Source organism: Helianthus annuus, chromosome 4 (genome assembly GCF_002127325.2).
Source record: "Helianthus annuus cultivar XRQ/B chromosome 4, HanXRQr2.0-SUNRISE, whole genome shotgun sequence".
Classification (NCBI taxonomy): Eukaryota; Viridiplantae; Streptophyta; class Magnoliopsida; order Asterales; family Asteraceae; genus Helianthus; species Helianthus annuus.
Genome location: NC_035436.2, coordinates 127,071,661 through 127,084,059, shown reverse-complemented (window position 1 = coordinate 127,084,059; position 12,399 = coordinate 127,071,661).

The following is a 12,399-nucleotide window of genomic DNA, read 5'->3' as shown; positions in this document are numbered from 1 at the left end:
GGTCCAATATACCTCGGGTTCAACTTTCCATGTTTCCCAAAGCGTGCCACACCCTTCCAGGGTGATACCTTTAACAAAACCATCTCACCAACCTCAAACTCTAGAGGTTTCCTGCTTCGATCCGCGTAGGCTTTCTGCCTCTCACGTGCCGCACTGATGCGGTCTCGGATTTGTGCGATCTTGTCGGTGGTTTCCTGGACTACTTCAGGACCAACCAATTATCTATCACCTGCGTCAGACCAACAGAGCGGTGATCTGCACTTGCGCCCATATAAAGCTTCGAATGGTGCGGCACCAATACTGGTGTGGTAGCTGTTGTTGTATGAAAACTCAACCAGAGGCAAATGTTTATCCCAGCTACCGCCCAAATCCATAACATATGCTCTCAGCATGTCCTCCAATGTCTGAATCGTCCGCTCGCTTTGGCCGTCGGTCTGCGGGTGAAAAGCAGTACTCAGATTCAACTTTGAGCCAAAAGCTTCCTGGAAGGATTGCCATATCCTCGATACGAACCTTCCGTCTCTATCGGAGATGATTGAGAGAGGTACTCCATGGCGTGTAACAATCTCTCTCATGTAAATTTCGGCCAGTTTGCTCGTATTATCCTTCTCTCGGATAGGTAGGAAGTGTGCTGACTTCGTTAAGCGATCCACTATTACCCAAATAGTGTCATGGCCTCTTGGCGTTCTTGGCAACTTCGTAATAAAATCCATAGAGATTTGTTCCCATTTCCACTTGGGAATCTCTGGTTGCTGCAGAAGTCCCGAAGGCTTCTGGTATTCTGCCTTAACCTTGGCGCAGGTTAAACATTGGCTCACGTAAATAGCAACATCGCCCTTCATCCTAGGCCACCAGTAATAATCTTTAAGATCCTGGTACATCTTATCCACTCCAGGATGGATAGAGTACCGCGACTTGTGAGCTTCATCGAAAATAACCTTCCTTAAACCACCAAACAGAGGAACCCAAATCCTTTTCTCAAAACACAACGTTCCTTCCCTGTTTGGTACCAATAACTTCTCCATCCCACGGAGATACTCTTCCTCAAGGTTTTTCTCCTTGAGGGCTTCCTTCTGCGCGGCACGAATGCGCAGAGGAAAGTTGGTTCGAATAACCATCTCCAAAGCCCTAACCCTTATGGGCTTGATCCTCTCTTTTCGACTTAGGGCATCGGCGACCACATTCGCCTTCCCTGGATGATACTTAATCTCGCAGTCGTAGTCACCCAACAGTTGTACCCAACGTCTTTGCCTCATGTTCAACTCCTTCTGGTTGAATATATGTTGGAGGCTCTTGTGATCTGTGAAGATTGTGCACTTCGTACCATAAAGGTAGTGTCTCCAGATCTTTAAAGCAAAAACTACTGCGCCTAGCTCCAAATCGTGTGTGGTATAGTTCTTTTCGTGCACCTTCAGTTGGCGTGACGCGTAGGCAATAACCTTTTGACGTTGCATCAACTCACAACCCAATCCTTGACGCGATGCGTCGCAGTATACCACAAAATCATGTGTACCTTCCGGTAGGGCTAAGATTGGCGCGTTGCAAAGCTTATCTTTCAATATCTGAAATGCTTCCTCCTGTTTGATTCCCCAATCAAACTTCTTGTCCTTCTGTGTGAGGAGCGTCAATGGTTGAGCGATCTTTGAAAAATTCTCAATGAACCTTCGGTAATAGCCAGCCAAACCCAAGAATTGCCGAATCTCGGTTGGCGTCTTTGGCGTTTCCCAATCCTTGATCGCCTCGATCTTGGTGGGATCCACGTGGATTCCATCTCCATTCACCACGTGCCCAAGGAATTGCACTTCTCTTAGCCAAAACTCGCACTTAGAGAACTTGGCGTACAACTGTTCCTTCTTTAGCAGCTCCAGGATGGCTCTTAAATGCTGCTCGTGCTCAGCCTTCGTCTTTGAATAAATCAAAATATCATCGATGAACACAATCACGAACTAATCCAAGTACGGCTTACAAACTCGATTCATCAAATCCATGAATACTGCGGGTGCGTTTGTCAAACCAAATGGCATAACGAGAAACTCGTAGTGTCCATATCGAGTTCTGAAGGCTGTCTTTGGGATACTCTCCTCCTGTATCCGTAACTGATGGTATCCAGATCGAAGATCGATCTTTGAATAAAAGCTTGAACCTTGTAGTTGGTCAAACAGATCATCGATTCTTGGCAGGGGATACCTATTCTTGATCGTCAGCTTGTTCAACTCTCTGTAGTCAATACACATACGGAAACTACCGTCCTTCTTCTTGACAAACAAAACTGGAGCTCCCCAAGGCGAGAAGCTCGGTCGGATGAATCCCTTGTCTAACAACTCTTGAAGTTGTGTCGACAGTTCCTTCATCTCGGACGGGGCAAGTCTGTAGGGTGCCTTAGCCACAGGCGCGGCGCCTGGAACTAAGTCAATGCGAAATTCCACTTGCCTTTGAGGCGGCAATCCAGGCAAGTCTTCTGGAAAGACTTCTGGATATTCCCTCACGACAGGGATGTCTTCGATCTTTGGCTCAGCAGCTTTCTTATCTACAATGTGTGCCAGAAAGGCAGCACATCCCTTCTGCAAACACTTTCTTGCCTTCAGGCAGCTAATAATCCTCAACGGCGTCTCACGCTTCTCTCCGTGAACAACAATGGTCTCACCATCACTGGTCGGGATACGAACGACCTTCTCATGACAAACTATCTCGGCCTTGTTACTCGATAACCAATCCATCCCTACTACCACGTCGAAGCTTCCCAACTGGACTGGTAGTAGATCTAGAGCGAACTCGCGCTCTCCCAACTCGATTATGCAACCTCGAATCACCTCATTAGCTTCTACTAACATCCCATTCGCTAATTCGATCGAGTACGGAGTATCTAACTTACTAGCGGCTAAACCAAGCATATTCTTAAATTCTAACGACACGAAGCTATAATCAGCGCCAGTATCAAATAAAACGGATGCATAGCGTTGGTTTACGGGGAACGTACCAGTGACAACATTGGGATCCTGGCGCGCTTCCCTCGCTTCTATGTTGAAAACCCTTCCGCGGGCTTGGTTCAATTCCGGGCAATTCCTTTTGTAATGCCCAAGATCACCACAATTGAAACATCCGGGCCTCTGCCCGTTCCCACCATTGTTTCCCGCTTGGTTGTTTCTCTGATTACGATTCATGGCGCCCGCTTGGTTTGCGTTGTTGACCCTAGTTCCATCACCTCCATTGTTCCCTTGGGGGCGATTTCCATTTCCGCCTCGGTTGGTGTTTCTGCTTCCAAATCCTCTCTGGCCTCCCTGGCCAGCAGTGGCCCAACAAGACTCCTTCAGGTGGCCAGTCTTTCCACATGCTTCACAAACCTTCAACCCACAGCGGCCAGAATGATGGCGCTGGCAGTTATTACACTTGGGCTGGGCGCCCATGTATCCCTTTCCTTTCTTCCTACTACCAGCTGTATCTTGCGCTGGCGCATTTGATTCCCCTTTCTTAACCACCACCCTGGTGCCCTGCTTGAAGTTTGAAAACTTCCGCTTGTTACCTCCTGACGACTCCACATGAGTCTCCTTCTTCTTTGGCTCAGCTTCATCAAACTTGTTCAAACGAATTGCCTCCTCTGTGAGAGCCACGCTTAAATCAATGGCTTCAGTGATAGTCGCAGGTTTAGAGGAGGTCACCATGCTTATGATTTGAGGAGCTAATCCCCAAATGAAGCATTCGATCCTTTTGAACTCAGGAGTGACCATGTAGGGTACCACATGCGACAAGTCGTGGAATCTCTGAACATACTCAGCTATCTTAGGACCTTCCATTTTTAGATGCCAGAACTCGGTCTCCAATCTCTGGATTTCGGCGCGAGAACAGTACTTTTTGCGCATGAGTTCCTTCAGTTCAGCCCAAGTCAGCGCGTAAGCAGTAGCTTCGCCAAGTGTTTGTACTTGTAGATTCCACCATGATAGGGCTCCATCCAAAAATAGCCCAGAGATGTAAGTGACTTGCTGATCCAATGCGCATTTGCTCATGCGAAGAACGGATTATGTTTTCTATGTTGAAAACCCTTCCGCGGGCTTGGTTCAATTCCGGGCAATTCCTTTTGTAATGCCCAAGATCACCACAATTGAAACATCCGGGCCTCTGCCCGTTCCCACCATTGTTTCCCGCTTGGTTGTTTCTCTGATTACGATTCATGGCGCCCGCTTGGTTTGCGTTGTTGACCCTAGTTCCATCACCTCCATTGTTCCCTTGGGGGCGATTTCCATTTCCGCCTCGGTTGGTGTTTCTGCTTCCAAATCCTCTCTGGCCTCCCTGGCCAGCAGTGGCCCAACAAGACTCCTTCAGGTGGCCAGTCTTTCCACATGCTTCACAAACCTTCAACCCACAGCGGCCAGAATGATGGCGCTGGCAGTTATTACACTTGGGCTGGGCGCCCATGTATCCCTTTCCTTTCTTCCTACTACCAGCTGTATCTTGCGCTGGCGCATTTGATTCCCCTTTCTTAACCACCACCCTGGTGCCCTGCTTGAAGTTTGAAAACTTCCGCTTGTTACCTCCTGACGACTCCACATGAGTCTCCTTCTTCTTTGGCTCAGCTTCATCAAACTTGTTCAAACGAATTGCCTCCTCTGTGAGAGCCACGCTTAAATCAATGGCTTCAGTGATAGTCGCAGGTTTAGAGGAGGTCACCATGCTTATGATTTGAGGAGCTAATCCCCAAATGAAGCATTCGATCCTTTTGAACTCAGGAGTGACCATGTAGGGTACCACATGCGACAAGTCGTGGAATCTCTGAACATACTCAGCTATCTTAGGACCTTCCATTTTTAGATGCCAGAACTCGGTCTCCAATCTCTGGATTTCGGCGCGAGAACAGTACTTTTTGCGCATGAGTTCCTTCAGTTCAGCCCAAGTCAGCGCGTAAGCAGTAGCTTCGCCAAGTGTTTGTACTTGTAGATTCCACCATGATAGGGCTCCATCCAAAAATAGCCCAGAGATGTAAGTGACTTGCTGATCCAATGCGCATTTGCTCATGCGAAGAACGGATTATGTTTTCTCAGCCCAGCGGACAAAAGCGACAGCACCTCCTGTGCCATCAAAGTTTACGGGCTTGCAGTCCAAGAACTGTTTGTAGGTGCACCCTGCACATACATTACAACGCATGATTGGCATTAACACTCTTGCTAAGGGGATCCATTTAGGTCATGGTATGTCTTAATGACTTAGGGTTACCATGAGGTGGATTGTTGTTGTTGCCAGTGTTGCCAGAGTTGCTTCCACTCATTCCTCCTTGAGAGGCAGCATATTGAGCAATAGCAGCAGCAATGACTTGCTGTAGTTCGGCCTGAGTCGTAGGCATCTGCTGTTGTTGACGTCTTGGCGGCATCTTCTAAAGATGTGTTTATGTTGGTCAGGCCATAATAACGCGTACGTATATAGTAATAGTAATAGCACATAACATCTCATGTTATCAATACTTTACAAATACTAATCACACAACATCCCATGTCACAAATATTATACACACAACATCCCATGTCATAAAAATGTAAATAAGCAATCAAGCGAATCAAATATGATGAGAACACTGTGATTGCCATATATATCGAGCCCACAACGTAAGTGTATCAGTACATCACTGTGTCATACAATCATCAATCAACTAGGGGCTACATCACCCCTGTCCAAAAGCTATATCAAATCAGTGTCAAATACATCAAATACATCAAGTATGTGTCAAAAGTCAGTATCATCATGTAGTCTCCAAAATGCTATGCAACCAAAAGCAATCGCGGTCCTCTCACCAACGTCTACACAAGCAGTACTGATGAGCTCTATACAGATGGCGGTGGAGGAGGGGGAAAGTAAGTGTAAAGCAAGCGACGTAACTAGAGCCAGTCCTCCTCCATAGCTTGCTGAGTACGGATGACAGAAGCAACCTGTTGCTCTAGTGTAAAGAGACGAGCAGCATAATCTGGGGGTAATGATCGACATGGCTGAAGAGGAGAGTGTATCTGACCATGGCATGAACATGGTGGCAGCTGAGCTCTCTCGAGCTCCTGGAGACGCTGCGTGTGTGACTCGTGCTGATGAACGAAGGACATCAAGACGTCCTCTATAGTGTGTCCCACATGAAATGGATGGTAAGGATCAGTAGGTGGCATGACTGGTGGTGTCGACCAAAGCAAAGGCTCACTGGTAGGGTCAAATGGTGCCACATGAGATGGTGAAGTAGAGTGTGGAACAGATGACATCTGGGGCATGAAGGGAATAGACATCGGTACGTGCCCAAAAGGATGGGCTGAAGAGCCCTCTCCAGGCCTCGCTGGAGGTACGAACTGAGGAACCTGAAAAGTGAAATCAACAGGTCGTGTAACAGGGATCTGAGGGGGCAAAGGTGGAACATCCTCATCAGCAGGTATCCAACCGTGCTGTGCATGCTCATCCGATGGATCCATGTGGTCTGCAAACAGTGCGTGCTCAGGCTCAAGTGGAACGTGATCAAATGGGGGAGCAACAATAGGATCAACTGGTGCAATGTGCTCAACAGGTATATCAGCAACAAAAGGTGGAGGAACAACAGGATCGACAGCAATAACATGATCATCCTCCAGATGATCATCAACGGGCGGGTCAGCTAGAACGGGCTCAACTGGGATGCCAGCATGTACGGGGTCATGCTCGGGCATAGGATCTAGAGCAGCTGCCTGCTCAGGAGCCAAGGCAGGCTCATGGTCATCAAAAGCCATCTCGAAATCAAAATCGGGATCAATAGGATCAACTGGATCAGCGGGATCCTCCATGGGCTGGTCCATCGGGATAAACTCAATATCATGATCCGGGTCGAATCCCGGAGGAAAAATGGGATCAGAATCCTCTATGTCGTCATGCTCAAATGCAAAGCTCGGAATAGGTGCAGCAGAGGATGCCTGGTCAGGATCCGAATCGTGTGCAAAGTGTTGTGCGCTCACCTCGTGAGATGGTGCGGATGCCACAGACTCAAAGGAGTCTGGGACCGGTGAATGTGCGGGTGAGTCCTCGGCAGGGGCATCAGCGATCATCAGAAGATCGCCAGCAGGAAGTAGGGCTGCGTCCGGGATCTCATCCTCGATAGGCTCATCATCAAACAGATCGATATCGCCGTCAGCCTCGGCGTCAAGTAGTAAGTCATATGCGGGATAAACGGCTAAAGGTATAGGAGCCGGAATCACTACTAGAGGTAGGTACTCAGCAGGAGGGCCATCCGCAGGCTCATCAGCACCCTCGGGTAGTGCGAAGGGCTGGAAATCGTCGTCGTCCGTGCTGGTGGAATCAGATGTATGCACCTCATGCTCCGAAGATGGGAGGTCATCAGATACGATAGGTAGGGGTCCGGTGGTGTCCGAGTCACCTGTGCCTGGTGAGTCCATGTGTCTGTAACACAAACACAAGTATGCATAAATAATCAGTCATACAATCAGGTAATCACATAAGTCACCAAGTAAAAATCACATAATTCTCCTAGTCCCACTAGCCTCCCAGCCTCCCAGACTGTTCTTCCTAGTCCCACTAGCCAATTCTTCCAGCCTCCCAGACTGATTCCCTAGTCCCACTAGCCAATTCTCCCAGCCTCCCAGACTGACTCCCTAGTCCCACTAGCCAAATCTCCCAGCCTCCCAGACTGACTTCCTAGTCCCACTAGCCAATTTTCCCAGCCTCCCAGACTGACTCCCTAGTCCCACTAGACAACTACCTCGATCCATTGGATCGAGCCTCGGCCTCCCAGACCGAGCCTCAGCCTCCCAGACTGAGCCTAAAATAATAAATAAAATGCGCTCAACATTTGTTTATAAAAAGGTTTTGGATCTGGACTTAAGTGGTATGCAGTAAAAATGTTTTCGTGAGAGCCCTAGTGATCATAGTCTAGACTCGAGAAGGAATCCTAGTTCGCTATGATCAGAGCTCTGATACCAAGCTGTCACACCCTGGCTTTGCGGAAGCGTGGTTAATTTGGTGTGACTTCTTAATACCATAGCTTAATCATAACAAAGCTATTTGAATTAAAAACATGCAAGAATCATCCATTAAGTTTTAAAACCAAACACAGTACCATTGTTTTAACGGGAAACACGCCCTAACAACCAACCTTGTTCAATAAACATTACAAACTTAAACATAACATAAACACAGTTTAAGGACTGTGACTTGTCCAGGAAAGAGTCACATTCCCTAAACCCCGGATGATCTTGGAAACTAGTGCAGCGGGAAAACGTGCCATACCGTGCCAGATCTTTTAATTCCCTGAAATACATGTAAGTTGAAAAATCAACAATAATGTTGAGCGAGTTCATGTGTAAGTGAGTAAGTAAACCTTTGTATTTATCAAAAATCCTGGTATGTAGCAAATAAGGAAAAAGAGATCACCAATGGTTTGCAAGGCCATTGATATGTGTGAAATGCAAGTAGGAAGGCTCAAACCTAGCAGATTTATGCGTCGGGTACAAAGTCATCCCAAGGTCCGTTATGCTGGGCCTGGGACTGGGCTCGCTACACCCAAATAGATCTATCGCTCCTGCCCCTCGGTCCTACCCTGAGGATTAATGACCTCAAGTTTCCGCCTACCCATTCACATGATCTAGAAAGTAACCCTCCTTACGCTAACCATACCATATATAAAGTAATTATAAACATTGTAACATGTATTTCACCCCCGCAGTTTAGAAAACTGAAAACAGTTAAGAGAAAAGGGGGACATGAACTCACAGTCAGTGCGTCTCTACCAAGTACTCCGGATATCTGCTGTGCGACGACCTACATGTACTAATTCTATTAGACGGATGGCCGTGCCTTAGCTTTATAGTTTAGGTCTTTGGGAAATAGTTAGACAACTATTTCGTGTTTATATTTTGCATGTACTTGGTAGTTAATCTCCTTCCCAAGGATGGGGGGATTTAATACATGTGCGTTCAATTTATAATATTAAGTCTCACTTAATATATCTTCATTCCAAATATAAATATTTTTCTCAAAAATATTATATTTCCATTTCACATAATTTTTCCCCAAAAATAATACATTGATAAAATATACGTTCATAATCATTTCCGTATAATGCGTAAGTTACGTTTTAGTAATCATGTGGTAATAATAATTACCGTTGTAACTTATATGTTTGTCGTGTAAGCGTTTGTATTATTTTGGAGCTGTTATCGTTCGAAATATTATTTTTACTCTAAAAATAATATTTATGTATTTTCACAAAATAATCATAAACAGTGTGGTGAAAAATATATTTACTAAATATATACTTATCACGTTTAGTTTTGTGAAAATCCCACCTCCGAATATTTGTAAATAAAGTCGTGGCGAAATATATTTTGAAAACATATCAAAAATAATTCTAACACTTGTAAATAATTCTAAGTGTTAGTTTTTAGAAAAATTTCGCCAGAGTTTCCTCTGTAACTGGAGGTGGCCACGCTTTCAAGCGTATCATTTTCTTTTACAAAATCATTTCAACACTTCTTTAATCAATCAATCAATTTCCGACACATCAGACTAGTCGACAAGTATGTAAATCGCATAATCACATGAACTTGTGGTTTTTCCGAAAACTATAGTGTAGATCCCGTTATATTTTGTGGATCTATGTGTAAAATAACTCAATCTTGTAAAAACCTCGTTTTTAGAATAAATCCATCTTTACAACTTCCCGTCATCTTTCACAAAGATTGTTATTTTGTCGGATCTTTCATTTCACAAGTGTTTATACGCTTGTGGTTTGTAAAAATCACACTTGTTAGTGTGTTATCCGTCTTTTAGAAAACATGATTTTCTCGACACTTGGTCCTTTGAAAATACCACTTGCAGATACGTAGATCCGCTAGTTTTAAACACTATTTTACAAGTAAAAATACTTTTACACAAGTTCATGTTTCTCGTGTGGTAGAGTTTCACCTTTTAACCCTTGTACCGATAGAAACAAGCTTATGTCAAGATCTATGATCTTAACAAAGTCGGGTTAAACGATGATCCGAGCTACCACAACGTAGATCGGGCCTCAATATTCACAACTTTCAAATACTACAACTTTTACACAAGTATTAAGCTTTTATCCAACAATATTCATGTTTTAGTAGCCTTTAAAGCTTCAAAAGATAAGTTTCCGCATTTTAACCGTTATAAATCTTATTAACCACCTTAGATTAGTTTGAGAGGGTGTTTTAAGTGTTATACCTCTAGCTCGGGGCTAGGGAAGAATCTATGCGAAAAGGTGGTGGATAAAAGCAAGATAACGAGGTCCTTCGCCTTCCGTTAGCTCCAAGACTCCTTATGCGTGACCCGAAAGACTTGTATGTGCTTGGAATGTGGAGATCAAGATCGAAAGGTGGTGAGGTGCCAAGGGGGGTGTTCGGCCGTGAGTCAAGGGAGCAAGGGAGAGAGAGTTGTGGTTGGTTTGTGAAGTGAATAATCTCTTATGTAATCACAAGTATTTATAGGCAAAGTTAGCATGTTTATCCTTTGGTTTTGATGTCTTCAAGATATGAGACATAGTGTAATATTATAATCAAAATGGTACTTGGCTAGTTACATGGGGACCGAATCGGCCCAAGGGGGGGGGGGTCTCTAGTTCGATTCCAACAAGTTTAGTTGGATTAAAGTTTAGTTAAGTAGGTTAGATTTAGGGGTTAACTCGGTTAGTGGTGTGATGCGTTCTATAGCGGGTGTTAGGGTATTCAGGGACCCTAACTGGCTCAGAAAAAGACCAATAATATCATTGTCAATATTTTCATGTTCTGGGTATAGTCCGGTTGTTCGGTTGGATAGAAATCCGTTAAAGTGTTTAAATAAGCTTTAAAGTGTCGTTAATAATATTTTTAGTGACACAACTTATTTCCCAAAGTGTCAGGAATATTTTCCTCATGTTTTGGCACTTTCTTAGTTAGCCAGAAGCTAGTATGTAATTAAAAGTGTTGTGGCTTGTGCTTAGAGTACGTTTTAGGCACATCCAGTCATTATATCTTATTCCTAGAGACGCAGTTTTACAACCCTTGTATCCCTACACTCACTATGGGTGTAGTAAAATATTTCTGGCTCATACAGGCCCTTAGAGGCAGTGTCTGCCTGATGCTGGCTTTATCAGCATGTTCAATAGGTTATCCGTTCTAATGCTACTGTGCTTTAGTGCATCATGTTTGTCACTAAGGTTCAACGTGTAAATAATGCAGTGACAGAAATCAAAGTATGATGCAGGAATATACAAGTACTAGAAATCAAGTAGCAGTTTGTCAGCAATTACAGTTAAGCACAGTAATTAAGCAGCAATTAATTATTAATTAAATCGTACGGATACCTAGTTTAGTGAGGGTTGTCACAATATTCCGGTGTACCTCTAAATATTCTTTCATCATTGATCAAAATTTTCTATGATATTCATTTGGTTTTTCATCATCAACTGAAAAATCTATGAATATCCAAATTTACTTCATTAAAGCTTTCAGTTGATTACGAACACGGTGAAATTGTTCGGTCACCATATTTATTCAGCTATTTCAACCATTTCGACACCTTGCGGCGTCGACATAAACTTGTAGCTTGGGCTAATCATAATCATACGAATCATTCAAAACCACGTATGTCTTTCGTTTGACTCGTCATTAAAAATAGTCTTAATGCAATTATGTATTAAGACAATGATACACTAAACTCTATTGTATTTTCGGTGTATCCTTGCAATTCAATAAATGTCAACATTGATTTTTCTCATATCATGGTTTAATAGTTGACAAATTATTTTCGTGCTTCTATTTCATTTTGAGCTTGTTGATTCTAAATCGTTCTCAGTTGAGAATCAAAGTAAGTTTCCTTTGATAATGAATTCTATTGTTTCTAAAGCCATTTACAACTTGTAAACATTCAATTTAGATATCTATTGATCATATATCTCTTTTGACTTGAACCTAGTCACCTTGGAAATTATATCATTTCATCTCATTCGTTTGACATCGATTTCTTGAACTAATTCAGTTGAACTATTGAGTCATATTTATTGTACAACTCGTATTCACAAAATTTGATGTTTTGATGCTGTATCATTTACCTTAATACTGTTTTTATTGACTAAGACGTGACATAATTCTAGAGGAGACATCGTAGCCCAAATCTCGAGGACGAGATTTAAAACAAGGTGGGGAGAATGTAACATATCCATTTTTTATCATAGATTGTTTAAATTTATTAACCGCTAGTAACGAGTTTTATTTTTAATATAATTATTCGACCCAAATAGTTTTAAAAACTATTTTATATATAGTTGGTTGTAATGTTATGCTAATTAATTGACCTGTATATGGGTGACCTTTCTATTAAAATAAAAGTATATAAAAACTTATATTATTAGACAGGTAAATTATAGGTAAGTTGACTGTTAGAAATATGAAGTACCTA